The 26,860-nt window shown below is 48.9% G+C and overlaps 1 long non-coding RNA gene across 1 annotated transcript; it reads left to right on the forward strand.

Annotated features, from left to right (window-relative positions):
- Positions 1 to 6,523: 6,523 nt before the first annotated feature.
- On the forward strand, positions 6,524 to 10,310 carry LOC115328514. Its single transcript, XR_003919953.1, has 3 exons — positions 6,524 to 6,544; positions 8,670 to 8,889; positions 10,140 to 10,310. It is a non-coding gene; the product is annotated as an uncharacterized LOC115328514 (long non-coding RNA).
- Positions 10,311 to 26,860: the final 16,550 nt, after the last annotated feature.

Raw genomic sequence — 26,860 nt, forward strand, 5'->3', positions numbered from 1 at the left:
GTGTTATATTTGCTTGTACCCTAAAATTTGTATAATACGTGAGTTTGTTAACGTGGTTTTTCAGTTGTGTTATTGCTATTCTGTTGGTACTGTTCTTTTTTTCTCTTTTAAGTGTTTACTATACTGTAATTTGACCCAATCCCCTCTTGTGTAATGTCCAGAAATGGACCTTCAAGGTATTATGAATACATAAATAAACAGGATTTGTTCTGGTATGCCTCGACCTCTTCGTGGGTCAAAATGAGACTACCGTGAGGTAGCGAATGAAGTATTCAATTTTTCAATTTACGAAGAACAAAATTAATTTGTTTTATTAAAGTGAAGCTACGATCACCACTGGACCAGCACTGTACCTCACCATCATTGTCAAGCCAACTGACCCAACACATCTTGAGACTACATAAAGCGGGGGGGGGGGGGGGGGGGGGGGGGGGGGGGGGGGAGCCTCAGCACTGAATCTCTATCCCAAGCCGGTTGACCATGTGCGGATACGGCAACTATATGCCGTACAAGCGGCTCTATAGAATCCGAAATATTTCGACAAATCGAATAAACTTTTAACAAATGAGAATCACTGCTCTCAGCAATCATTTTATTGTTGAAGGCGACACCAGTCAAACGAAATCATTCAGGTTTTGGTTAACAAGTTCCACGAGCTGCAATCTGGTTCGGAAACAATTTATGCGCTCTTACGTCGCAGGGCCAACGCAGATCTAAGCAATCGTGATCAAATATACGAGACCTTAGATGCAGAGAAATATCTGCGTATGAAATATTCTCAAGAAGCGTCTCCACTCGAGGATGCTCTCCTCGAGTGGAGCATCCTCGAGTCGTTTTACAGCGAGCTGTCTATGGCTACGTTCTGAAATTATTTTCGTGCGCGGGCAGAACGTGTAGATTGAAAACTCGCGGCGCCGTAGTCTACCCACCAATCGTAAAACCTCGTTCTCTACTGACGCAGTCATCGCCCTAGCGACGATATCCGCAGTTGTACTTTGGACTTGCTATGGGCAGGACGCGCGTAGTTCGCTCTGAGGAAGAAGAACGTGCCCTCAAGGAGTGACAACGTTAGTGTGACGGTAGCCCGTGCTTAGTTGCAAGCACCATCGACATCGCCACGACTTCTCCCTCGTTCAAGAAGGCGTCGGGCTGCCATTATGCTATGCCTCATGTAACTGCCAATTTCAGTTCTATTAAAACTCGTTGACTCAAGCAACTGAGTCGTAAGACTACGCGAGTGACACCATGCACGAAACATGGTGTCAGAAGATCGAGATGTCGCGCGAAAACGGACTCCGGCCGCCGAAATCGCTGGATACGAGCAGCAATGTCTCCACAACGTGGGAGGACTGGCTGCAGTCCTACGAGTGGTACGAAACCGCCGTGCAACTCCTGAAGAAGCCCTCCGAAGTGCAAGTAGCAACTTTTATGTCAGTTATTCGAACCGAGGCTCAGAAAAACTAGCGAACGTTCCAGTTTACGGACGAACAAAAGAAGGACATGAACATCATCAAGGCGAAGTTCACGGCGCACTTCACCCCGCGAATTAACCATGCCTACGAGAGGTACTAATTTAACCAGATAGCACAAAAAGAAGGAGAATCCTTCACGGCCTACGTGACTTCCGCACGACTTCAAGCGAACAAATGCAGTTACGGTCAGCTCACGGAAGAACTCGTACGAGATCGAATCATCGTCGGCGTGCAGAACGACTACGTCTGAGAAAAATTCCTGACGGATCCAGCCATGGACTTGGACAAGGCGATACACCTTTGCAAGGCAAGTGAGCAGGCGACTTAACAAATCAAAGACATTACGACGCAGAGCACGAAGGCCATCGACGCAGTGCAAGCCAGAACGGAGCAAAGGAAGAAGACTACAGCCAACAAGCAGACGCCGAAACTACCGTCACAAAAGCGAGCTGCATAGACGCCGCTAGCAGAGAGACAAGTTCTCAAGAACTGTGGCTACAGTGGAAGCCAGCATCAGAGAGGAAACTGCCCAGCATACGGCAAAAAGTGCATCACCTGCAGCAGGACCGGACACCTTGCGGGTGTCTGCAGAACAGGCAAGAGGAAACAAAGAGAAGTTCACGCCGTCGAATGCACAGACTCGGATGAAGAAATGTTTGTCTCAGAAATCCAGAAGGAAAAGGAGAACACAACTGAGGAATGGTACGAAAGCATCTCATTCCCTTGCGGAAAAAACGGTAAAAATGAAGTTGGACACCGGAGCCCAGTGCGATGTGCTACCAGTCGACATTGCAAACAGTCTCAACCTCAAGACAAGACAATCACCAGTGAAACGCATCGTCTCCTACACCCAACACAGACTTGACGTCACCGGCGAGTGCAGTGCTCCGTGCAAGGTCCGGGACAAGTGGGTCAAGATCAAGTTCATCTTCGTGGATAGACACACAGCACCTGTCCTAGGGAGCAACGGATGTGAAACGCTCAACCTGCGGAAGCGTGTGCATCTGCTAGAACAGCAAGAAGAAGGAAACTTGTACACAGGCCTGAGATGCATTAAAGGGTTCGTCTACGATGCAGACCTAAAGGAGAACGCGGAAGATGGAGAAAACAGACCACCGAGAAAAGTCATTTGCCATAAAGGATGACGTCAAGAAAGAACTCGACAGCATGGAGGACGGCGGAATCACCAAGAAAATAAATGATCCAACTACATTCTGCAATCAGATGGTCGTACTCAAGCAGAAAAAACAAGCTAAGGATTTGCCTAAACCTAACAGATCTCAACAAGATCCTACTCAGAAGACATTTCCTACTCAAGACGCTGGAAGAGATCGCAGCACAAGTCAGTGGATCTAAAGTCTTCACGCTGCTGGACTTGAAGAAGGACTTTTGGCAACTAACGGTGTCCGAGAAGACCAAGAAATACCTGGCGTTTAACACGCCACCTTCCTACGTGTTCCTTTCGGAATAGCAACGGCACCCGAAATATTTCAACAAGTGATCACAGAAATCCTGACAGGCCCCCCGAATGTCGCAAACTCCATGGATGACATACTCATATATGCCAAGACGATGGAGGAGCTGAACAAACGCACCGAAGCAGTCTTGGAAAGACCCCGACAAGCAGATGTCAAACTCAACCAACATAAATATGTCTACAACCAAGCAAGAGTCAAGTTCCTAAGACATGTTCTAACAGACAAAGGCCTTGAAATAGACAAGGAAAAGGTCGAAGCCATCGAGAAAATCAAAGAACCAAAAAACAAGGTTGAACTACAACGTCTCATTGGCATGCTGCAATACTTGCAGAAGTTCATACCTAACCTAGCAGAGAAAGCTGTCCCACTAATAAAGTTGCTGAAGCAAGACACAGCATGGCTTTGGACAGAAGAGCAGAGCAGCGCACTTCAAGTGACCAAGAAGGACCTCAAAGAAGCCTCAACCTTACAGTACTACGATGGCAATGGCGAGCTGAGTCTATCAGTGGACGCCAGTTCAAAAGCACTAGGCGCAGTGCTCATGCAGGATGGAAAGCCTTTGGCCTACGCATCAGCCACACTAACTCCAGCACATATTAACTATCCACAAATAGAAAAGAAAGCCTTGGCAATACGATACGGCTGCAAGAAATTCCAGTCCTACATCTATGGGCGACCACTGACCACAGAAACTGATCATTGTCCTCTTGAAAGCATCAATAAAAAACCACTGGGACTTTGCAACACCTTGATTGCTTAGACTCCTCTTTGACATACAACACCACGCACCCAAGATTGTATACAAGAGAGGGAAAGATCTTCACATCGCAGGCCTCCTAAGCCATGACTGCAAAACTGATGAGAGCGCCAACAAATGTACCGAAGACTTGGAGGTACTAGCCATCTTGCCAATGTCGGAAGAAACTTTCAGAGAACTCAGAATATCAATGGAACAGGACGAAGCACTGCAAAGCGTAATGCAGTCAGTAAATAACGGATGGCCTCCAACGACAAGAATGACGCAAACGCAAAAACTCTTCTTACCAGTGCGTGACGAGCTATCAGCTTACGGAGGCTTGCTGTTCCGTGGTGACCGCATAGTTATCCCAAAGACCTGGAAACACAGGGTTCTACAGGCAGCACACTCCGGACACCTTGCGATCAACAGCAGCCTCGAACGTGCACGAGAGACAGTATACTGGCCGGGAATGTCAAACGACATCCGAGATCACGTCCAGGCATGCAGTGTTTGTGAATCGTCACAGAAGAGACCACCGAAGCAGCCACTCATCCCGAAAGAAGTTTCCAACTTGCCCTGTAATCGAGTAGGTGTGGAATCGTTTGACTACAAAGGAAAATCACACATTGTGATTGTGGATAGCTACTCCGGGTACACAGACTTTGCTTAACTTCGAAACAGCACGGCAGCAGAAGTAATTAACGTAACAAAACGCTGGTTTGCAGCTCATGGCATACCACGAATTGTAGTCAGAAAAAGGAACCTGCTTCACAGCACGGACATTTCGCACCTTCGAGGAAGAGTGGCAGTTCCAACTACGAACGTCAAGCCCATTGTATCCCAGGTCCAACGGCCTTGCTGAACGGGCAGTACAAGCTGTGAAGAACATACTCAGGCGGTGCGCCATGGATGGTAGCGACGTTTACCTAGCAATGCTGAACCTAAGAAATGTGCCACACGACGGAGACATCGGCTCACCTGCACAACGCCTCTACGGAAGACGAACAAACACAACATTGCCGACGAAAAGCGACCTACTGAAGCCGAGAACTATCCAGAAGGTCAAAAGCAAAATGGAAGAAGCACGCATAAAGCAGAAGTTCCATGCAGGCAAGGGCACAACAGCTACACCTGCCATAAATATAGGTGACAGTGTGCGTGTCTGGGAAAGTCCAAGGAAATGGATACCAGGCTCAGTTATCAGCAAGCCTGGTGCCCCAAGATTCTACGTGCTCCAGACACACCATGGCATTATCAGAAGAAACACTTCAATGATAGGGCCCACCAAAGTGCAGCTCACTACCAGCTGTGGGGTGCTACAACAAGCATCGCTGAACCCAGCCAGGAAGCTCAAGAGACGCAACCACCATCGCAGAGATACACAGCCCCTTTCGTGCCAAACGGCCGAAGCGGCATCACAGACTCGGGCCGGCCGCACTGTCAAGCCAGAGGTCAAACTGGACCTTTAGTGAAAAGGGAAGATGTGACGGTAGCCCGTGCTTAGTTGCAAGCGCCATCGACATCGCCACGACTTTTCCCTCGTTCAAGAAGGCGTCGGGTCGCCATTACGCCGTGCCTCATGTAACCGCCCATTCCAGTTCTATTAAAACTCGTTGACTCAAGCAACTGAGTCGTAAGACTACGCGAGTGACACGATAGACGTCACAGTTATCAAAAGCGCGAATGGGCGCGAAAGCGACGAGAAGCCGCTGCCGCCTAAAGCGCAGTGGTCGGCGGGTCGGGACTCGGGACCATCGAGTAGCTGTTCTCTGACCAACAAAAAACAACAGCGTGCCCGTAGTCTGTGGCAGCAGAAGTGTGAGTGTGATCGACGTCGTGGAGCAAAAAGGACCAACAAGGATCGGGCCGCCAACGCCAAGCGTTCGCAATGCGCACGTCAGGACCCGAGTACCGTGCGTTGGCAATACAGTCATCCCAATACAGCTTCGTTGGTTATCCTTCACAGTGTAGAAGGCCACTAATTTTTTTTTTTTTACAAACGTTTGTTTGTTAATTCGAAATATGTAATGTTTACTTGAGTGTGCGGTGTAATATTGCAGCATTTTCAATGAAGATTGCTGTGTGGCAGTCCCTTGATTTGGTTTCGGTATTAAAATGTGAAACCCACCACTGCCTGACGGAGAGTGGGGCTGTCTACGTGTCACGGCTGTTTCATTGATGAAAGCTGAATATACTCCGCCAGCAGCCAGACTTGCTTTACTGACCCTGAATGTGTGACGTCACCGCTCCAAACAAACCGTTGCTAGGGGCGTTGTAACGAACGAATATATGGGAGTGGATCCGGCTCCAAAAAAACGATCGGTCAAAACTCGAGCGTAGAATTTAAACCTCTATAAATTATAGGTAAGGGAAACCTAGATTTCACACTTACTACGCCAGGAGTTCGCCGATAATCGACCGTGTTTGAAATATTTGCGACGACAACTTCCGGTCCTCGAGACGTCTCGAGATGCCCGGAGCAGAGGACTAACTTATGACGAACGCACACGGAATGACTGAAGTATGCCGTCTGCAAGAGTTTGAATCGTCTGCCCGATAATATGATTTAGTTTTGTATCTTTTATTAAACATGGCAGGCCAAGAAAACTAATCAGGTTTATTATAAAAACGAAACGCATTTGCGTGCGATACGGGATACTGTCTGACGAAAATTGTCACACGTATGTAGATCTGCTAAAAATACAGCGAGAAAAGTATCTGTTTAGAACATGATATCAAAGCAACGTTGGGCTCTTTTTCTGATTTTGCAGTTAAGAGCTGCAAGCGCCATCGACATCGCCACGACTTCTCCCTTGTTCAAGAAGGCGTCGGGTCGCCATTACGCCGTGCCTCATGTAACCGCCCATTCCAGTTCTATTAAAACTCGTTGGCTGCTTTGTAATCATTGTAATTAAAGATAAATTATTTTGCGTGTAACGAGAACGGTTCGAGACTCCAAACTTCGTTTCAGGTTCGCAATATGGGTGTGCGTTTCGTACATGCTTTGTAATCATCAAACTAAGAAACAAATCCTACTGTTTCTTCTGTTGTAAGTAAGACTCCAAGCGTGTATGACTGAGAAGGAACGTTTCTCTGTGCCGCTAAAAAATTTGAGTTTAGTCTTACCTCGAGTGTAAAAGAAGGCAAGAATGACCTTGCCTAGTCAGTATCACCCTAGCTCATCAACGAATATTCTAGGTCAAATGCTCGAGAGGCCGAGTGTACTGTTTGTATTTCGATAAACAAATAGCTGGATCATCGCTACATGTCTATGCTAGGGAGCCGCCCCCTTTGATAGCTGGATCATCGCCACGTGTCTATGCTCCGGTGCCGCTCCCATCATCCTGCTTCTATCTTCATATAAGCGCTTCATGGCTTCCTGTACGGGTGTGCTTGACCAGCGATTCGCGCGGTCTGACGGCCGGCTGGCAATAAACCCATGTTGTTGTTACTATTCGGCTGGCTTCCCCCTTCTAAGACACAACAACTCCTTGGCGACGAGGATGGTGACGCAGACTGACGAGCACTTCCACAGGGACCGTTAAGAAGGAGACTCAACCAAGCGTGCAAGAAGGACCACGGAGTATCGACTCGGAAGCATTCAGGATGGCTACGATTGGGCAAGAGGAACCTTTCGATGAATCACAGTCAGAATGGGAGACATACGAAGAAATGATTAACGCATCTCTGCGAGTGAACAAGATTTCAGACGCCAACAAAGTAGACGCCTTGCTGAGTATCGTGGGTCCGAAGACGTACAAGTTGTTGAAGAGTTTGACCGCCCGAGCACGCCGGCCAGTCAGCCTTTGGTAGAGCTACAGAAAGCATAACGGGAGCATCTTTCGCCCAGGCCATCAGTTATGGCGGAAAAAGCAAAGTTTCACCGGAAAACGCAACAAGAGACCGAGAGCATCGCGGAGTTCGTGACTAGCCTCAGGCGATCGGCAGAAACATACAACTTCGGTGCGAACCTAGAAGAAACGTTGAGAGACAGATTCGTATGTGGGTTAGCCCGGACTGAAATCCAGAAGAAGTTTTTCGTTGAGGATGCGTCTCTGGACGTTCAAAAAGGCGGTAGAGATCGCATTATCAGTAGAGGCGGCATCCAAGAACGTGAAAGAGTGCCGACCTAGCAGGGCAGCCCAGGAGGACTTCCACAGGTTTTCTGCAGAGGGAGGCCGGGCGCGAGACGGTTCGCTGTGCACGCGGTGCGGCTTGCGTCATCACAACCGTGCTTGCCAATTCCGAGCAGCGACGTGTTTTAGATGCCACTGAGTGGGTTATATTCAGAAAGTGTGCCACTCGCAACCGATGTCTAGTTCCCACCTTCCTAGAGCGTCCCGACAAGACACACCGCGAAAAGACTCCCGGAGGCAAAACTTCGGCGTGTTCTAAACCGAGGAGGACGTCGAGCCACTGCTTCAGACAACGCTAGAGAAACCGCGTTTTGGACGGCTTTACTTTACGATGCGTGTTCAGGGAGTGCCGCTTAAAACGGAACTGGCGCTGGAGCAGCAGTATCGGTCATGCCGCACCGGCTGTTTCGGCGGTCGTGTTTTCCGCAGATTGCGCAGTTGTTAAGTAGTGGAACCACTGACTTGCACTGCAGACCACTGGACCCGGGCACTTACCATCCGCAAGCTTGCCACGGCGCGAGACTAGATCTTCTTCAACTACCATCAAAAGACTGTCGCCATCCTGAACAACTGGCTGCAGCCAAATTGCTGTCGCTACCACCTCCCGCTCTACCAATCAACCGGAGCGAAGGCGGCGCAGGCCGTGACGTGCATCAACGGACCGCATAAAAAAGGGGGAGCGCGGGACCATGCGCGGCGCGCGACCAGAGGAACACTCGGTCTAGTTGAGCCGAGAGCTACCATTCATCTTCTCATCTTTTTAATTATATTATCTGAAACCCTACCCTGACTTGACATTCCTGCGTTCTCGTCTCTCCCTCCGGAACCTAACAACTGGTGGCAGCGGTGGGATCTTCTCGGCGGCACTTTTCCGGCCCGATACAGGACTTCGAGCTCCTGCTGGGGACATCGAGGCTGAGCAGCAACCCAGAGGCTGCTAGCGCGGCTTGCCACACGACTGGTCCTGGCGTGTTCAGCCGAAGAGTCAGTTCCACGGACACAAGCGTCACAGGCAGTGGAGTTGCTTGGCCCAGGCTGGACTCTAGATCGCCGTGGAGATCAAGGTGGGCTGGGACGGACGGCGGTAGATCGGTCAGCGGGGTGAGCGGAGGATCGAGTATTTTGGGCGTCAACGTCTCTTTGTGTGCGAATTAATGTTAGTTTTAAAACCCTACTACCAGTCAGGTTTCATGAGCATTCACAGGGCTATGTCCGACGGGCTTATCTAGGTTATTGTGGTGCCCTGGACTTTTTCGACTCCTTTGTAAGGGAAGCTCAGGGTTGTTGTAAAGGAAGGGTACCTTGAGTCAGCAGCCTGATTATTGCGGAGCTTATTTCTTTTCCTATACGATTCCTTTGAGCAAAGTTTGCGCTCAATATTGTAAAACGTTTCTGGGAAAAGAAAGTGGTCATGTTATATGGTAAACGCATTAACCAGAAGGGTGAAATTTTTTCAAACTCGAATTCCGTGTAGTTAGAAATCTTGTAATAACTTTGAGTTCGGTAAACTATCCTCACACTGTCATGGATCTGCTGAAACTAAGAAAGGAAGAGCTATTGGAGCTGAGCAGAGCACTAGAAATTGATATTCCCAAAGCAGTCAGAAAAGCTGATCTAATCGCGGAGATAGCGAAAACGACCCCTGACGATGAAATCCAGGATGTCTGGAATAGCATTGTGGAGCAAAAAGAGAAGGAAGCGGCTCGAGAGGCCGACGAGCAAGAACAACGAAGACAAAACGAAAGGCAGGCGGCTCGTGAGGCCGCCGAGCAGCAAAGGCAGGCTGATCTGAAACGAGAGGAACTGGCTCTCAGAAGGCAAGAACAGAGCGCGGAGCGGCTGGCTTTAACGTTACTGGCTATGGTGAAGGAAGAGAAACCTTTAAGATGAGCAAATGTATGCAACCATTTAAGGTAGAAGATGACATTGGGCTATATTTAGTTAATTTCGAGAGAACGTGCGAGAGAATGTCGTTTCATCGCAACACGTGGCCGCAGAGACTATTGACATTACTTCCAGGGGAGGCGGCGGAAGTAATGGGTCGCCTCAGTACCAGTGAAGCTGCTAATTATAATGTAGTTAAGATTAGTTTGCTCCGCAAGTACCGGTTGGTCTGCCGAGGCGTTTCGTTTAAAATTTAGAAATGCCACAAAGAAGCCCGGAGAGGCTTTCACGGAGTTTGAGTACTCTTTAAGAGCGAACTTAGAAGAATGGCTTCTTCTAAGGGGAGTGCGTGCGCCCAAAGGGGGTGTCGACAATAACCGCGGAGCATCAGCGCCAGTCTTACCAGCTGCCTCTGCACGTGATCTACCAGGAGGGCGCAGCTCTCACAGGAAGAGACTGGCTGTATCAGCTCCGGCTCAACTGGACGAGCCTCAGCCACGTGGATGCAGAAGACCACCGGGCCTAGGGACAAGTCTTGGACCGACATCGCCAGTTGTTCAACGATGGGCTCAGCGCAGTGGCGTACCAACTTGTTTTTGAGTGGGGGGGGGGGGGGGGGGGGGGGGGGGGGGCAAACCAGACCTTCCCTCTCCTCTCCCCCCCCCCCCCCCACCCCTTGGTCGCATATTTTTACTAGTGATGGGCCGAACTTTTGCAGAATCAAAAATTCAGCGTAACTTTTGCTGTACTTTTCTAAAGATTTGGCAATGATTCGGCAAAAATACACTGTTACCAAACTTAACATTGATATTTATGTTTTTCTGACGAAAAAAAGTTTTTTTTAAACATAAATGCAACATGTAGTGCCTATTGACACAGTTATGACTAAATAAGGTGATATTCTACAAGATAATTGTATCGATGTCGCTTTTGTGTCTTTACTGGCAATTTTAGTGTTTGCTTGCAGAAAGTGGCGTGACAGCGAGGTTTGGTAGCCGGCGCAGTCCCGAATCACGCTACGAGAGTTTTGATTTTGAGGCTCCATCAGCGCACGCCTGCAAGTGTGTTTACATTGTTGAAATAAAGGTAATCACTGCGTTCTTACTTTCTCTGGGAGTCCCCGTTTCGTGCGCGAAAACGAATGCAACGGTTAGTTTGCTTTCACCAGAAGAGATAACAATATTGTAAATATGCATGTGTTTCTGTTTGAGTCACTTGACGTCAGCTTTGCATGAAAGTGTGCATTCCATATTCGCAACGTGCCGTTTTTAACCAATAAAATTCCGGTTTCTGGTGTTAGAACACTCAATGACGTTTAGGAAGATGGGGAGAGTTTGGAATGTCGGATGTGCAACGTCACGGCATTATAGTTTCTGTGTTTAGTTTTATGCAGATACATGAAAATCGCGAAATAACACGAACTAAAAAGCAATATTATTCTGTTTTAGCACAAACTACTTGTGAGCCGAAAACAGGATTGTTATAGTAATAATAATTTTATTTGCACATACTGGAAGGTGCCCATGTGGTGGTGTGCGGGGCTAGGCAGATAGGTGAAAACCCTTACGCAGAGCGCCTGCCAGCCAGACTTGTACGTAGTTCAACTACTTTACTTAAACTGCTGTAGTTTCACTACTTCTCTGGGTAGTTTACTAACTTTCAATTACATTTCTATTTTGGTAATTAGTAGTTTACTTTAACTACTTTTCCCCGAGTGACTTCTCAAATTACAAATTACTTTCGAATTTTAGTAGTTGTTTTGCTATCAACAGAGATAAGATGTTCGAAGATCTGCTGATATTTGCAGGGGGGAAAGCATGGTGGCGTAAAAAAAGGGGGGGGGGGGGAAGAAAGCATTTTGGATAGTCCAACACCCCCCCCCCCCCCCCCCGCAAATTTTAACCAGCCCCCACTGCAACAACACTGCTATGAGGCGCGGGGAGCGAAGAGACACGACGCAAGACAGGCCGAGTAACTGTGGGATTAGCGCCGAAGACTGGCGTTCCTTTGTGTCCCGAAGCACAAGGAGACTTGAGGAGTTTGAAGAAAGGGCTTGTTCCCGCTTCTCCCCAACGTAGGAACTCTCGCCCACTACAGGTGGTGGACACATTGCATCCTCACTCAAAGGATTTAACAAAGTGCAGCACCCGCTCTGAAGGTGATCTGGTGCTCCTGTATATAGCTTGTGTTGTCTTTCGAGACGTCATCTGGTCATTTCCCTGAGTGAAGAAATGACGGATATAAGACCGATACAAATAAGTGCCTTATAAGTTTATTGTGTTAAATGCTTCGTCAGCGAGAATAAAACAATTACTCTATAGCGTATTAATTGCCGCAATTTCCCCCCCCCCCCCTAAAAAAAACAAAAAAAAAACTGATGCACCTTCGATTTTGCCGCCCTTTCCGAAAAAACGGGATGCACCTCCGATTTCCCCTAAAGTTATGCATACCTGTTAAAAAAAATCGCTGTATAGGGTATGAAAGGGCATTCTCAAAGAGTGTGCTAAAAAGTACTTCTACTTTACTTTGAGAGAAAACATGTTTATTGGAAAGATCAATACTTCACTTTGGAAGTACATTGCATTTATACTTCACTTCAAGTACATTGTACTTACTACTTTACTTGAAGTACATAATCCCTCATTAACTTTGTACTTCCAAGTAGTTTTTAGACGTACTTTGCGCAACACTGTAAGCAGTCAAACACTGTCTGCAAAATCAAGCTCAGGTTGTACTAAACCTCAAAGGTGAAATGATACATCCGCAGTACATCCTTGATCAAAAAGAAGTACACAACAATTAGGCATGAAGAAGCAGAACCAGCTTTTAAAGCGTTTCTGTGTAAAAACACGCCGCTTTATATTCGGCTAGCAGAATTTCGCTAACGCATCAAAACCTATGTAAGTACTTCCTTGTTAGCATAGAAAAAAATAAAAGCAACTTTAAAAGTAATTTGCTCATTTTTACGGTAATTAGTAATTTACTGAATTACTTTCCATTTCAGTAGCTTTTACTCTACTAAAATTAATCTTGAGGCCAATACTCAGTAACTTAACTTAGTTGCTTTGTTTGTGTAGCTTGTACACCCGCCGGCAATATGAAGGTGAACACCTTACCTGGTTTCTTGCCTGTTTTACGGCTCCCTAAAGCTATATTAACTCTCAACGTCTTAAATGGTACGTGGCTTGGGGTCTAAACTTTGCGTTCTAGCCCTCTTCTGGAACAGAGCTTGTTCCAAAACTTGCAGGCGCGTCAAAAACAAGACGGGGGCTGTTCACCTTCATATCGCTCACGGGTGTACATGTTCTGCCAGCCCGCCACCGCATATGAAAAAACAAAACAGATAACTAAAGGTGCAGAACATACACACTACAGAAAGTACGTAAAAGGAAAGAAAAGAAGGGAGAAAGCATGTATCACATTATGACGAGGATGCCAGCAGCATCCCATACATTCTGGCAAGCTCTCATGACTCTGCCCCGTTTGACGGCAGTGGGCTGCGCACACTGAGCGTAATTGTGCAGTTGTCAGTCAGTCAATGTTTCAACTACCTCGTTGCATCAATGGAAAGGTCAAATGAAAATCACGTTATCCAGAATGCATCGCATCATATGTCACTTGCGCAGTGGACTGCGTAAATTACTGGTCGATCTTCTGTTTTTGAGGCAGAAAATATTGAAGAGAACTACACTCACAAAAGCTCACAAACGCACAGTTACCCTGTCGCCTACTACACACCTCGCCGTAACACCTGCTTGTACTAAACTGTACGATGGTAACCGCGCGACTGCGCGGCGTCCATTTGCGATCCATGGCCCCATCGCTTTCGTGCGCGTGCGCAGACTTTTGCCAAATTTTTGCCGAATTTTCTTTTAAAATTTCGGCATGTGCGGAACTTTGCCGATTCTGAAGTTCGGCAGGTTCGGTCCATCACTAACTTTTACGGCGTGTGTGTGTGTAGGCGTTGTAAAAGAGGGGGGGGGGGGAGAGGGCCAGTTGTGTATGCGCACCGGGCGCTTTGGTCACTGGCTACTTTTACGGCGCAGGCGATAGACCCCCTAGCAACGACGCTCACGCCGGATTGGCTGCTCGGCAACGCGCGGGAACTTAAATTTCGGATTCGGACGGCGCTTGTATCACTTGAAGCGCGCTAACCCACGCCCGTGCGTGCGTTCACGCCGCTTCGCGGCGACAGTGTTCGGCTGCTAATTACAAAACTATTAACCCACTTAGCCCCCCCCCCCCCCCCCCCCCCCCCTTTCCCCCCCGTACACGCCGATTTGCGGCGTCCAGTCGGCAACCTAAGCCCCGCTGTCCCTCATGCACTTCCGTAAATAGACTCCCATACGATTTAGTTCAGCGATGTTTCGTCAACAACATTCGTTTTCTACAGTGTTAATCGTAAAAAAAGAAATTTCGTAAATATCGCCAAATGCCTCGACAAAACAAAATGTTCAAGGAAAAAAAATAAAAGAAGTAAGCCCACACGATGGATAGAACGCGAGTCTGATACGTATGAGGCAGACATCTTACCACTACGTTATGCTACCGCTTCGAAAACTCGCATTGTATCCGCTGCCTATGTTGACGGCGGCAGCGCCTATCTCCACGAACCAGCCAATCCGGCGTGAGCGCCGTTGCTAGGGTATGTATCGCCTGCGCGTTAAAAATATGCCCGCGCGGGTCGGGGGGCAGTGCCCTTGGTATTCCTTGGGCGCCGCCGGCCAGTGCCCTGCCCAGTGGCGGCCGTTTCAGGGGGGGGGGGGGGGGGGGGGGCAAAACACATGCCTTGCCCCCCCCCCACTCTGAGAACTGGGGTGGGGGCAAGTGCCCCCCTTGCCCCCCTGTTGGTACGCCCATGGCTCGGCGTGATTCGAGGTGAGCAAGCTCACCTATCTCTGAAGCCTGAACTATACACCCAAAGTTTTGTAAAGCTAGAATCATTCCGTTCGCGTTGAAAGACGCAGTGGAGAAAGAACTGGAAAAGCCGGTTGGTCTGGGGGTGATTGAGTCAATTTCTAGCAGTCGTTTTGCCTCACCAATTGTACCGGTGGTAAAGAAAGATGGCAGCGTACGCATCTGCGGGGATTATAAAGCATCGTTGAACCCCTGCTTAAACATTGACAGCTATCCCTCACCCAAGGTTGAAGAAATCTTTGCCACTCTCTTGGGAGTACAACTGTTCTCCAAGATCGACCTGAGTAGAGCGTACCAGCAAGTGGTAATGGACCAGGTTTCCAGCGAGTACCTCACCCTCAATACGCACAAAGGACTGTTCGCAGTAAATCGCCTAGCATTCGGGGTTGCGTCGGCACCCGCGATTTTTCAAAAGGTGATGGACAACATGTTAAAGGGACTGAAAGCGGTAAGATGCTACCTAGATGACATTCTGGTCATGGGGCAGAGCGAGAGAGAACACGTATTTTGAGAGCCTTGATTCGCTACTAACCCGGCTGCATAAAGGGGGGTGCGAATTAAGACGGAAAAGTGTGAATTTTTTAAAACGGAATTGCAGCTTCTGGGTCACGTGATCAGTAAGCGTGGAATATCAACAGCGGCAGAAAAGATGAAGGCCGTGCTAGAAGCCCCCGTCCCAGTCGATACAAAGCAGCTGAGAACATGTACGGGCATGTTAACATACTCCGAAAAATTTCTGCCGGAGTTATCAACAGTAATATTCCCATTAAATCAGCTGCTCTGCAAGAATGCGCCTTGGGACTGGAGTGAACAGTGCGATGTGGCGTTTACAAAAGTGAAAGAGTTGCTTGTAAAAGCGCCGGTGTTGGCACATTATGATCCGGAAGCCCAGCTTGAGGTAGTGGGTGATGCTTCACCATATGGGTTAGGTGCCGTCTTAGCAAAAGTGGAAAAAGATGGGTCCAGACGGCCAATCGTCTTTGCATCGCGCACGGTATCACCAAGTGAACGGAACTACAGCCAGTTGGAGCGAGAAGCGCTAGCCTTAATTTTCGGAATCAAGAAGTTCCATTATTACATTTATGGCAGACAGTTCGGCTTGGTAACTGATCACAAGCCCTTACAGACGATTCTCGGTCCAAAGACACATTGCCGCAGCTCGTTTGCCGAGGTGGGCAGTTACGCTGTCCGCGTACCGTTACAATCTGGTTTACCGTTCAGGTGACAGCAATGTAGAAGCAGACTGCTTGTCGCGTTTGCCACTTCTCGAGTGTGGCGAAAAGAAAGACAACGACGAAGTAGCCTCCTGTTACGCACTTTGGTGGGAAACTTTTCCAATAACAAGCTCGGACATTCCGACAGAAACTTCACGAGACCCGACCCTACGACCAGTACTTCACTCGGTTACGGAACAATGGCCTGAGCGCGTTACAGATGAAGGTATGAATACCTTTGTTTCAAAAAGACTGGAGCTGTCCGCAAACCGAGGTTTATTTTGGGGAATGGGCATCGTGGTTCCCCAACTTTACAGAAGACAATCCTGGACGAGCTGCACGACGGACATCCCGGCGTAGTGCGGATGAAGGAGGTGGCCCGAAGCTACGTCTGGTGGCCAGGAATTGACGCCGACATAGGGAACACCGTGCAAACGTGTGCGGCCTTCCAGAAACAGCGGGCGCTGCCTATCCAAGCTCCCCTTTACCCGTGGACTTGGCATACAAGGCCATCGGCCCGGCTCCACCTACACTTGGCTGGCCCGTTTCTTCAGCGGCATTTTTTGGTGGTGACAGACGCCCATTCAAAGTGGCCAGAGGTGTCCCTGATGCCCTCGACCTCGGCAGAAGCTACCATCTGTAAGCTGCGTGACCTCTTCAGCCGTTTTCGATTGCCAGAGGTAATCGTGTCAAATAACGGGCCGCAGTTTTGCAGTGAAGACTTTCAGTCATTCCTCAAGATGAACGGAATAAAACATGTGCGGTCCGCTCCATATCACCCATCAAGTAACGGTTTGGCTGAGAGATTTGTCCGAACAGTGAAAGAAGTCCCCCGAAAGGACTTCGAAGGCCGGTCCCCTGAAGGAGAGACTGGCCAGATTTCTTCTAGCGTACCGGAATACGCCACATGCAACCACCCAGCACTCTCAGGCTTCACATTTGATAGGGCGACCCCTTAGAACCCGACTCGATTTACTGAAGCCTAGTGCTCGGTCAGTGGTAGGACAAAAGCAGTTACAGCAGATTCAGGGTCGAAGAGAACTTCAGAGATTCTTCGCCGTTGGTGACAGAGTGTTTGTGAAAAACTCTAGAGAAGGTCCAAAGTGGTTGGAGGAACGGTGACCTCACGAGCGGAACCAGTGTCGTATGTGTTACAGGTGACTACACCACGTGAAATCATAGAATGGACGAGGCATCAGGACCACATATGTGCAAGGCAGGCGGACCCGGAAGTAACGTCTGCTAACCACGGTCACGGCGCCCGTGGTGAGGATCCCTGGCAACCGTCTGGATCACCGACCGGTACTGATGAACTGTGTGCCGGGCAACCCCATGTTCAAGCAGCGGCCATAGCTATTGTAGACGCAAGGAAATCTTTTACAAGAGGCGACCTATCGGCGGAACCGCCCGGCTCTGAAGACACTGATCACGACGCAGGGCCTTCGCCAGGTGCCAGAGACAGGGAAACCTCAATGCGACCTCGGTACCCAACAAGGGAAAGACGTCCCCCGGATCGGTACGCACCAGTGCACTGATTGTGCCCGCGAACATTGCGGCCGACTTTTTTGAACGGTTCACTAGTTCCAATTATCTCTGTTTGAAAGCATAACGACCTTGCTGTACCTAATAACTTTGTGTAACGAGAGCATTGTCTAGGGAAGGGGGAATGTAGTGTTTATATTCCGATAAACAAACAGCTGGATCATCGCTACGTGTCTATGCTAGGGCGCCGCCCCCTTTGATAGCTGGATCATGGCCCCGTGTTTATGGTAGGGTGCCGCCCCCTTCATCCCGCTTCTATATTGATACAAGCGCTTCATGGCTTTCTGTACGGGAGTGCTTGACCAGCGATTCGCGCGGTCTGACGGCCGGCTGACGATAAACTCATGTTGTTGTGACTACTCGGGTGGCGTCCCCCTTCTAAGACACAACACCGAGTGTGGCTAGATAAGGAGCCAGGCGTGGTTGTTGTTGAAAACTTTACTGGACTTAACAGGAAAGATTAGGAAGGGAAGGGGGAGTTAAAGAGATAGAGAGTGGGTGTATGCCCTCATTCCAGGGCTCCAATTGTGGCTTGGGCATGCAGCGCGAGGGCCACCAGCAGCTTTTGCACATCGATGACTTCGCTCTGAAGCCCCGCTTCCCTCTCTTCAGTAGAAAGCTCCACCAGTGGAGCCAGTTTAGGGATCTTCTTACTCTTCCAAGTAATGTGATGCACGTCCGCCCAGGGGTCACCACAGAAGGGGCAGGCTCCCGTAGTGTACCGGTCGGGGTACCACTGGTGCAACTTGGCGGGGGTCACAAGAGCGGCCATCTGGAGCCTTCTCCAAGTCCATTCTTCTTCCTTCCCAAGCCCCCCGCACGGGCTCGGGAATAGGCGCCTGTCGAGTTTCTTTATATTGAGTGCCTCGTTAAACGAAAGGTAGGTGTCCACTTGAACAGAGCCGTATATGGGGAAAGTTTGGTCAGTCTATGATTTCGCCGCCGTAACGCTCTCCTCCCGACTGAGCCAATCAGCACGCGGCGTAGAGCGAGAGGCATGAGCGCATGCACGTGAACTCCCGGCTGCTGCCAGCTATCCCAGCTGAGTGGGGAGGGCCGCCATTTTCGTTCATTCTCCCGGCGGTATGCGTGGGATCGGCATCTAAATCTCGATTATTTCCTTTTATATCGCTGGCTCTGGCAAGAAAATGGCATACTGGTATTCCTCGGTGGGTTAAAAAGCTAAAAAAATTTTTCGGCGTATGGCCACAAACTTTTATTCAGGCGAAAAAGAAGTCGGCCCGTAGCAGACGACGCGTAGCCTCAGCAGTGCTCTTCTCCGACCAGTCTCCGACAGCGTTGCGAAAAAATGGCGGTCGTCGTCTCTTCTCTGCTCCCTTCTTTTTCTCTCGCTCGTTTGGCGCTCTCCTCCCTTTCGTTTACTTTTCTCCTCTCCGGCGCCTTCGTCGCCACACCCACTGGCCAAACTCTCCCAATATACGGCTCTACACTTGACCACCCGACTGGGACGAGTCCCGGAGAATACAGCTTCGGGCCGCAGCATTTGCTGCCTCATTCCCAGTGTTACCCGTGTGGCCAGAGGACCTGATTAGATGCACCCCCTGCACTTCCGTCTTACTAAGTATTCTATCAGCGACGGCGCACACCATCCCGCAAGCGAAATTTCCACATGCTTTCTGGGAGTCAGAGCTGACAGTCGCCCTGCGGTTGTAAACGACCGCCAACGCAATCGCCGCTTCCTCAGCCTGCCCAGCCGACTCTAATCTGACCGAAGCTAATCTTAACACCCGACCCTGGGCGTTAGCCACTGCAATTGTGGCGACTCCGTTTATTGGGCCGCCACTATCAACATATAGCGTTCCCTCTTTGTGATCCCATGTCTTAGACGAAGCCTCAGACCTGGCCTTTCTTCTGCCGTCGTCCTTTCCTGGTTGCATATTCCTCGGGATACGACTCACCACACTTTTCTTCCGTATTTATGCTGACAGCTCATGGTCGGGGACAGTACCCGTATGCGTTCCTACCGGAACGCCATCCCGTGTTTGTCCATGAGCCACACCCCGTTCTTCGTGGACGCCAACTTCTTTAGCTGAGCCACGAGGTGTGCTTCGTGAAGCTCATCTGTCGTGTTGTGGACCCCTAACTTTTGTAATTTGTCGGTCGCTGTCCTCTCGGGAAGCCCTAGCGCACTTTTGTAGCTCTTCTTATCAAAGCATTAATTTTTTGCCGTTCCGCTTTACTCAAGACCAAGTACGGTGTGGCGGAAGTGACTCTGGAGATAATAAAGGCCTGAACGAGTTGCATTGCTTCTTTCTCTTTTATGCCCCTCCTACGATTTCTTATCCTCCGAAGCATGCCACAGACCTGGGTGGTCACGGTGTCAAGTTTATTGATAGTCGACTTGTTGCCCCTGGCCTGTCGAATGAGCTGGCCGAGAATACGAATCTCCGTGGGCTTAGAGACCCGCTTCCCGCTCACCCAAACCTCAATCTGTTCCGACACACGTTCATAAGGGTTCCTCAAGACATGTAATTCGGACTTCTTCGGTGCACACTTTAGATTGCACTCCTCAGCGTAGTCTTCTACAATTTTGGCAGCCGCCTGTAGTCTTTCTTCAATCTCCAAATCGTTCCCCTCCCGACACCACAGGGTGATGTCGTCGGCGTAGATGGCGTGTTCCACACCGGGAACCGCCACCAGCGCCTCCGGCAAACCCCGTAGAGCCAGATTGAAAAGAAGCAGAGATAGAACAGCCCCTTGCGGCGTCCCCTTTGATATGAGCTCGAAGCTATTGGATTTCATGCTCTCTAAGGTTAGAGTAGCCTTAATTCCTGTCCGTTAAGAAACTTCGTACGTATTCGAACGTTCTCTGTCCGCGATATGTATCTCCTTCAGGCCTCTGAGTACGCTGGCCTGCGAAACGTTATCAAAAGTCTATTAAATCGAGAGCGAGAATACACCGTGTTTGTCCCCTGGAAGGGTTCTCCGAAAGATCTTTGTATATCCACAGGAGGATGTCCTGTGTTGAGGTATGAGGTCCAAACCCAAATTGAGTATGGGGCGCGCATGAGCTTTTCCTTCTCCAAGTACCTCATGAGCCTAGTGTTTAGTACCCTCTCAAAAGCTTTACCCACGCATATGAGGTAAGTGAGATGGGTCTAAGATTTTCTAGATTTAAGTTCTTTTTGGGCTTGGGAATAAAGCGAATGTCGGCGGTTTTCCTGGAAGCTGGCGTCACCCCCCTAGCCCAGTAGTGCTCGTTAAAATGATTAACTAGCTTCACGAGTTCGCCTTCTTTCAAGTTATAAAGGAGTTTGGCGTGATGGTGTCGGGCCCCGGCGCGGTGCCCTTTTTCATGGCCCCGAGCTCGTACTCGATTTCTGCAACCGATACCGGCCTATCCATTTCGGAGTTTTGGTGTCCTAGATATTCTAGAGCAGTGGTTCTCAGCCTCTGATGTTTCGCGGACCCCTTGTGGATCGGCGGGGACGATGGAGGACCCCGTTCGTGGTGAGGGGAAGGAGAGTATAGGTTAATTATGATAACGATTTAATAAATGGATATAACTAAGTGCTAGTGTGAAGTAGAGTTCTCCTATTGACATATACACGAGAAAAATCCACCGAAGATTGGAACGTTTCTTCGTAATCCAAGAAAAAAAAATTGACCGCCGGGCTTTACTGATGAGGCTGGGCTTCGCGGACCCCTAAAATGCCTTCGCGGACCCCAAAGGGTCCGCGGACCCCCATTTGAGAACCACTGTTCTAGAGTTTCCTCCGCGCGTTCAAGACGCAAAAATCTGCTCGCGAGCTGGTTCATGATTTGCTCTGTGTCGCTGGGTAACTCGTAGATGAGTTCAGCTATTCGACTGTCCGTAACCGGCTTAGTCTTAGTTGGATATATCAGTGCCCTAAGGAGACGCCACGACCGAGCCGTATCGACGCTACCATGTATAGAGTCGCAAATCTCATTCCAGTTGTTCCTAGCGAGGTCGACCGAATGGTCCTCCGCGACCTTAGTTAGTTCTTGGATTTTAGTACGAATCTTCTTGTTGTGTCGCTGACGTTTCCACCTCTTGGTCAGATCACGCCGGGCCTCCCAGAGGTGGAGGAGTCTAGCATACACAGCCGGGGTCTTCTCCGAAAGCTCAACCTCGGTGACAAAAGGGCGCAGGCTGGTGGTCACGTCCGCAGCCCACGCCTCAATGTCCGCCAGGTGCACTTTCGTCTTTTCTCTTTTCTTCCTCCATTTGTCCCAGTCCGTGATCCTTGCGGTTCCAGTTCTTCTCTTGTATCCTGCCTCCCTTAGTGTCGTTTCAAGTATCGTGAGTCTGCAACAGACTCACGATGCCTTTTTTGGTGAAACCGACATTTTCGCCTGATTGTGTTTTTATATTATACTTTTATGTATATGTGTACAGGACAGTGCACTGCTGCTCAGGCCACTTGGCTGTTTGCAGGCACGCAAATAAACCCCCATCAAACAAGGATGCAGTGGTCGCTTCCAAGTTGTTCTGCCAGGTTCTTCCAGTCGGCGCTCCCCACGCTCTTCACCAGCGTGAGGTCCGGGCACGCATCTCTGCACGTGCTAGTCCCCGTCCTGGAAGGCTGGTCAGGTTCCGTGAGGAGCGTGAGGCGTTCCTGGTTGATTCCTTCGAAAAGTTAGCGTCCTTTCGGCGTGACGTATTTGTAACCCCATCCCGGGTGTGGGGCATTAAAGTCTCCCGCGATGACGAGAGGTTCCTTGCCGGCCGCCCTCACCGCGTTTCCCAGGAGAGTTCTGTAGTCAACCTTGTGAAGCTTGGGATTCCCGTAAAGATTCACTATGTGGACAGCCCGGTCCCCCTTCTTCACCGGGACGATCACCACGTACCCACAATCCACTCCGCCCCCGTCCAGGGCCCGTTTTCTCGAACGCGAACCGTGGTTTAAAGTTAATTATTGTCCCTAGAAGGGGGAATTCCAGGTGACGTGGCTGGTAGAGCAGGGGCGCCGAGGGAGGAGCAGTACCTAGAAGCAAAATGGCCGTGGCGTCGCTTAATGAGGGCTAATAATTCTGCTTGGTTCTGCTGAACATTCATTTCGATCTGGCTGTTATATTAATGACTCACCTTCAACCTATTAGCACGTCAAGCAAAGCGATAGTTCAGAGGGACTACTAAACTAACCGACGGCAGCATTCCGCGAACGCATCACTCTTCAGCAGTCCGGGATCTAAGACATATGACGGTACATAAGCCTTGCAAGTGTTTTTATGGTGAGTAAAAAAATGTTTTGCAAACGAGTGTTGGTACATATTTATACTAAGACGTCTCATTTGTTACACAATGCACGCCAACTCGTGAGCAGCGATTACTTTACGGAGAAAGGGGGTTATCCTCAATAAAGTCTTCGTTCCGGGTGAACAGCTGAGACATTGTACTGTTTTTTTGTTCACAGTGCGCCGACAGTATGCCGACAGCATTGAGGTTTCTACATATCCCCGGTGGCCAGCAATTCAACGGTGACGAGAAGCTTAGCTTCTCGTCACCGGTGAATCATTTGGGCAAACAGAAGAGAGGGCAAACAGTTGAGATCAGCAGGAATCGCAGAAATGTGCGTCGCAAGGAACGAAAACGAGACTACAGCACCGGCGTTGCCAGACTGGAAGAAACACGGGAAAGTTATGCGTTGCTTATGGCGAAACACATTGAAGGAAATGTTTCTTACATTTTCAAATATTCGTCGACAAACTCTAGCATAGTAGCTAAAATTTCTTCGTACCATCGGAAGCAAATAAATTGGTCTTCAAGTACAATATTACTATATTTTGACTTAAAATACCATACTAGATCGATGACAACCAGCGGAAAAAAAGGATAAACAAAATGACTGGCTTGTTTCACCGATAGATGGCACACCTTATTGCCCAATCAAAAATAATTTTTGTTGTTCTATATCAAGCCGTTTATTACAGTACCTAGGTACTTTTCCCTTCCTAGGCACCGTGGTTTACCAAAATGGGTTTACCATCGCTTCGAGAAAACCGGCCCAGGTCCCTCTCCGTGGCCGCGAAGGTCCTGTGGACGAGGGTCGTGAAGTATTGGGTTCCGCCTACCGTCCGGTAGTCCTTAATCTTTACGGGCTTCTTTCCAGGCTCCTGCAGAAGTATTACCGGAGGGGGATCGGTTTCAAGTGACAGCCGAAGACTGAGACTGGCCTGCTTCTGACCCATCCCCCTGCAGTTCCATTGCCATACTTTCAGACAAGATTGTTTTAGGCGATGCATGGTTATTCTTGTCTTCTATTGATTCCACTTCACGTCGTTCATCAATCGACGATCTTCTCTTCGCCCCTAGCTCCTGGAGCGAGTCGAGCGCAGCTTTCTCGACTCACAGCCAGCTGTCACACCGACGCATCGTCGCTCACTACTGCCGCCGTCGACCCACATCCTTTTGTTTCGAGGAAGACGTTCGCCAATTAAATTTTTATTTTTTGTTTTACTCTTGTCGATCCGTTTCCATCTGCGACAATATATATATATACACACAACACGGGCACTTCACACCATCGTACGTGGTCTCCGAGGAGGATATAAACGAAATTGTGCAGATGAATGAACCGTACTTAATCCAATGAGTTAAAGAATCCAAGTTTCCAGGAACCCGCCGAAAGCCAAAAAATCCTGGCTCCGCCGTTTTTTGGCTTTCGGCGGGTTCCTGGAAACTTGGATTCTTTAATTCATTGGATTAAGTACGGTTCATTCATTTGCACAATTTCGTTTATATATATATATATATATATATATATATATATAGGGTGTTTTTTTTGGCTGCACCAAATTTTCAAAAAAGGGAACGTGAGATAGAGTAATTTGAGCCCTGGGGAAGTGTTAGTGGCCACGGCGGCCTCTAGAAAAAAGGTAAAATTTGGTAATTTGTAAGCTAATTAACTAAAATGTTTTAATTAACTTTTTAATTTTTCACTTGAGGGCATATAATGCATTTAGAGGATTGAAGATCGGCCACAGTATTGCCGCGCGCGCAGCTGGCCAAGTAGGCAGCGCGCGCGTGGCCTAACAGTTATCGTATCTGGCTCCCACGCGAAAAGCCAGAGTTCGATTCCTGGGAGCGGCGCATCTTTTTGTTTATTCCTGCACACTAGTATTCTGGTAAATTCGAGAATCATGTTGCTTGTTCGAGGTCCGAATGTTCTACGCGTCGAACTTCCTATGCCGATTATCCCAGAAGCCCACGCATGTACATAAGGGGCTCCACGTGGCGAGCCACAGTCAGTTTCGCCTCAGCGTTCGATCGTGTTGTTTTGCCGCCTTCGACGCCCGCGACGCTCTGGTATTATCGTTTGTACTCTTTTATTTTTGGCACAAGTTCGCCACATTAAACGTTTATTTCTTCCTGTTTATTTATTGTTTTTTTGGTCACCACCCGTGACAGTATGGTCTAGCCATGTCGTCAAATATGGATAAAAAAATTCCTAGTACGCCCTACGAGGTCGAGAAATGTCACTTTGGCAAATGGCGTCAAACCAAAACTAAACAGGAGAGAGCGCCGATAAAGTTATCGCTCTGCCGTTCCGGGCACGCGATTCGTCATTATCGCGGCCGGCTCTCCTAAGCAAGTGGAACCGGCCTCGATAATGACGAATCGCATGCCCGGAAAAGTGGAGCGATAACTTTACCGGCGCTGTTTCCTGTCTAGTTTCGGTTTTACGCCATTTAACAAAGTGACATTTCTCGACCCCGTAGCGCCTACTGGGAATATTTTTTATCCGAATTGGACGACACGGCTAGAGCATACTGTGGCCGATCTTCAATCCGGTAAATGCATTAGGTGCCCTCAAGTGAAAAATTAAAGAGTTAATTAAAACATTTTAGTTAATTAGCCAACTAATGACCTAATTTCACCTTTTTTCTAGAGGCCGCCATGGCTGCGAACACTTCCCCAGGGCTCAAATTACTGTATCTCACGTTCCCTTCTTTTGAAAATTTGGTGCAGCTAAAAAAACAAAACACCCTATATATATATATATATATATATATAATCGGTTACAGACAGTTAGTTTGATCACACAGATGTGCACTGAAGTAACTGTGCTGTCAGAAATCCTTGAAACATGTGCTGGACTGCACTTCGACCTTGATACACTTCACGTTGTCTGTTTACGTTATTAGGCTTCACGGAGTTTTCACCTTCTCAAATATTGCGGTCAGAAATCCTTGAAACATGTGCTGGACTGCACTTCGACCTTGATACACTTCACGTTGTCTGTCTTACGTTATTAGGCTTCACGGAGTTTTCACCTTCTCAAATATTGCGGAGGCGAGCCCCACGGAAAGGCGTTCGCGCGCTCACCCACCTTGGGCGTCGATCAAAGCTGTGCATGGGCACTCTTCGCTTCCGAAATCCCGCGGAAAGTTGACCGTGAGAATAGGAGTTTCGTTGATCGTCACCAACCACATTCAACGCGGTCGTCTGCTCCCTCAGAAAGAAACAGCGAGCCCGCTAAGCCATTGCGTCGTCTGCTAGCAAGGCAAAACCGGTTCTGAAACTTTATTACGGGCATTTAGCATCGCTCTATGGTTCTGAGGCGATAAAACAAGTCTTCATGGTTATATATTGAGAAGTCACAAGGCTTACAAAAAAAATTTACTTTTTTATCGGGCAATTTCCAGTCTCACATCGAGCCCCTATGCACCTCTTCCTAGCAACGGCCCTATGAACGGTTTGTTTGGAGCCGAGCGCTGTAATGCCATGAGGTACCTTAACCTTTCTGCTGATTTATATTTGCTTTATTTTTCTTGCTTCCTCTAGTTTTTTCTGTCTCTTTTTGGCCTTGTTATGGCGTCAGAATTAGCGTTTACCGAAGGGGGCGTGTGTGGCGTTTCCCAAAGGTCATGCTAACGCATTCCCTGAGAATCCACCAATGGATCTCTGTAATTTGCTTTCAATCCGTTTTTGTACTTTGCCTGTCAGAGTACGTCGATGCCTTAAGATGGCAATTTGGGCCAGTGGGTTCATGATCGAAGTCAGTGTTTACGTCTCTTTTTATCCTTGTCTTTTTTCGACGCCTATCTTCGATTACGTAGACGCCCTTGGAAACGGTCATCCATATCACTCGTGGAAGGAACCCCATTCATGTCACTCGTGGAGGGAACCACATCCATCATTTTAACTACACACACACATCGCAGCCCACGCACCGCTAATACGAAAATCCAGAGCGAAGAACATCCGGCGAAGGCAGGGCGGCAACTGAGCAGGACCGCATTCCACCGCGCCGAGGTGCCTCCGCGCCTGCGACGCTCCTTTGACAAAAACGAAAACGGTCGTTTTGACGAAAACCCGGCGGTGTCTGTCAGTTTGTCAGCGCCGGGGAGAGAGGGAGAGGTTGCCGCGTGCTAACGTCAGCGCTTCGAACAATGGGAGCGTCGCAAGCGTCACTTTCTACCCCTCCTTCTCCTTCTTTCTCCAGCACTGACAAGCGAAAGTGACCACCGGGTTTTCGTCAAAACGAGCGTT

Source organism: Ixodes scapularis, unplaced genomic scaffold (assembly GCF_016920785.2).
Source record: "Ixodes scapularis isolate PalLabHiFi unplaced genomic scaffold, ASM1692078v2 PGA_scaffold7__128_contigs__length_106722199, whole genome shotgun sequence".
Taxonomy (NCBI): Eukaryota; Metazoa; Arthropoda; class Arachnida; order Ixodida; family Ixodidae; genus Ixodes; species Ixodes scapularis.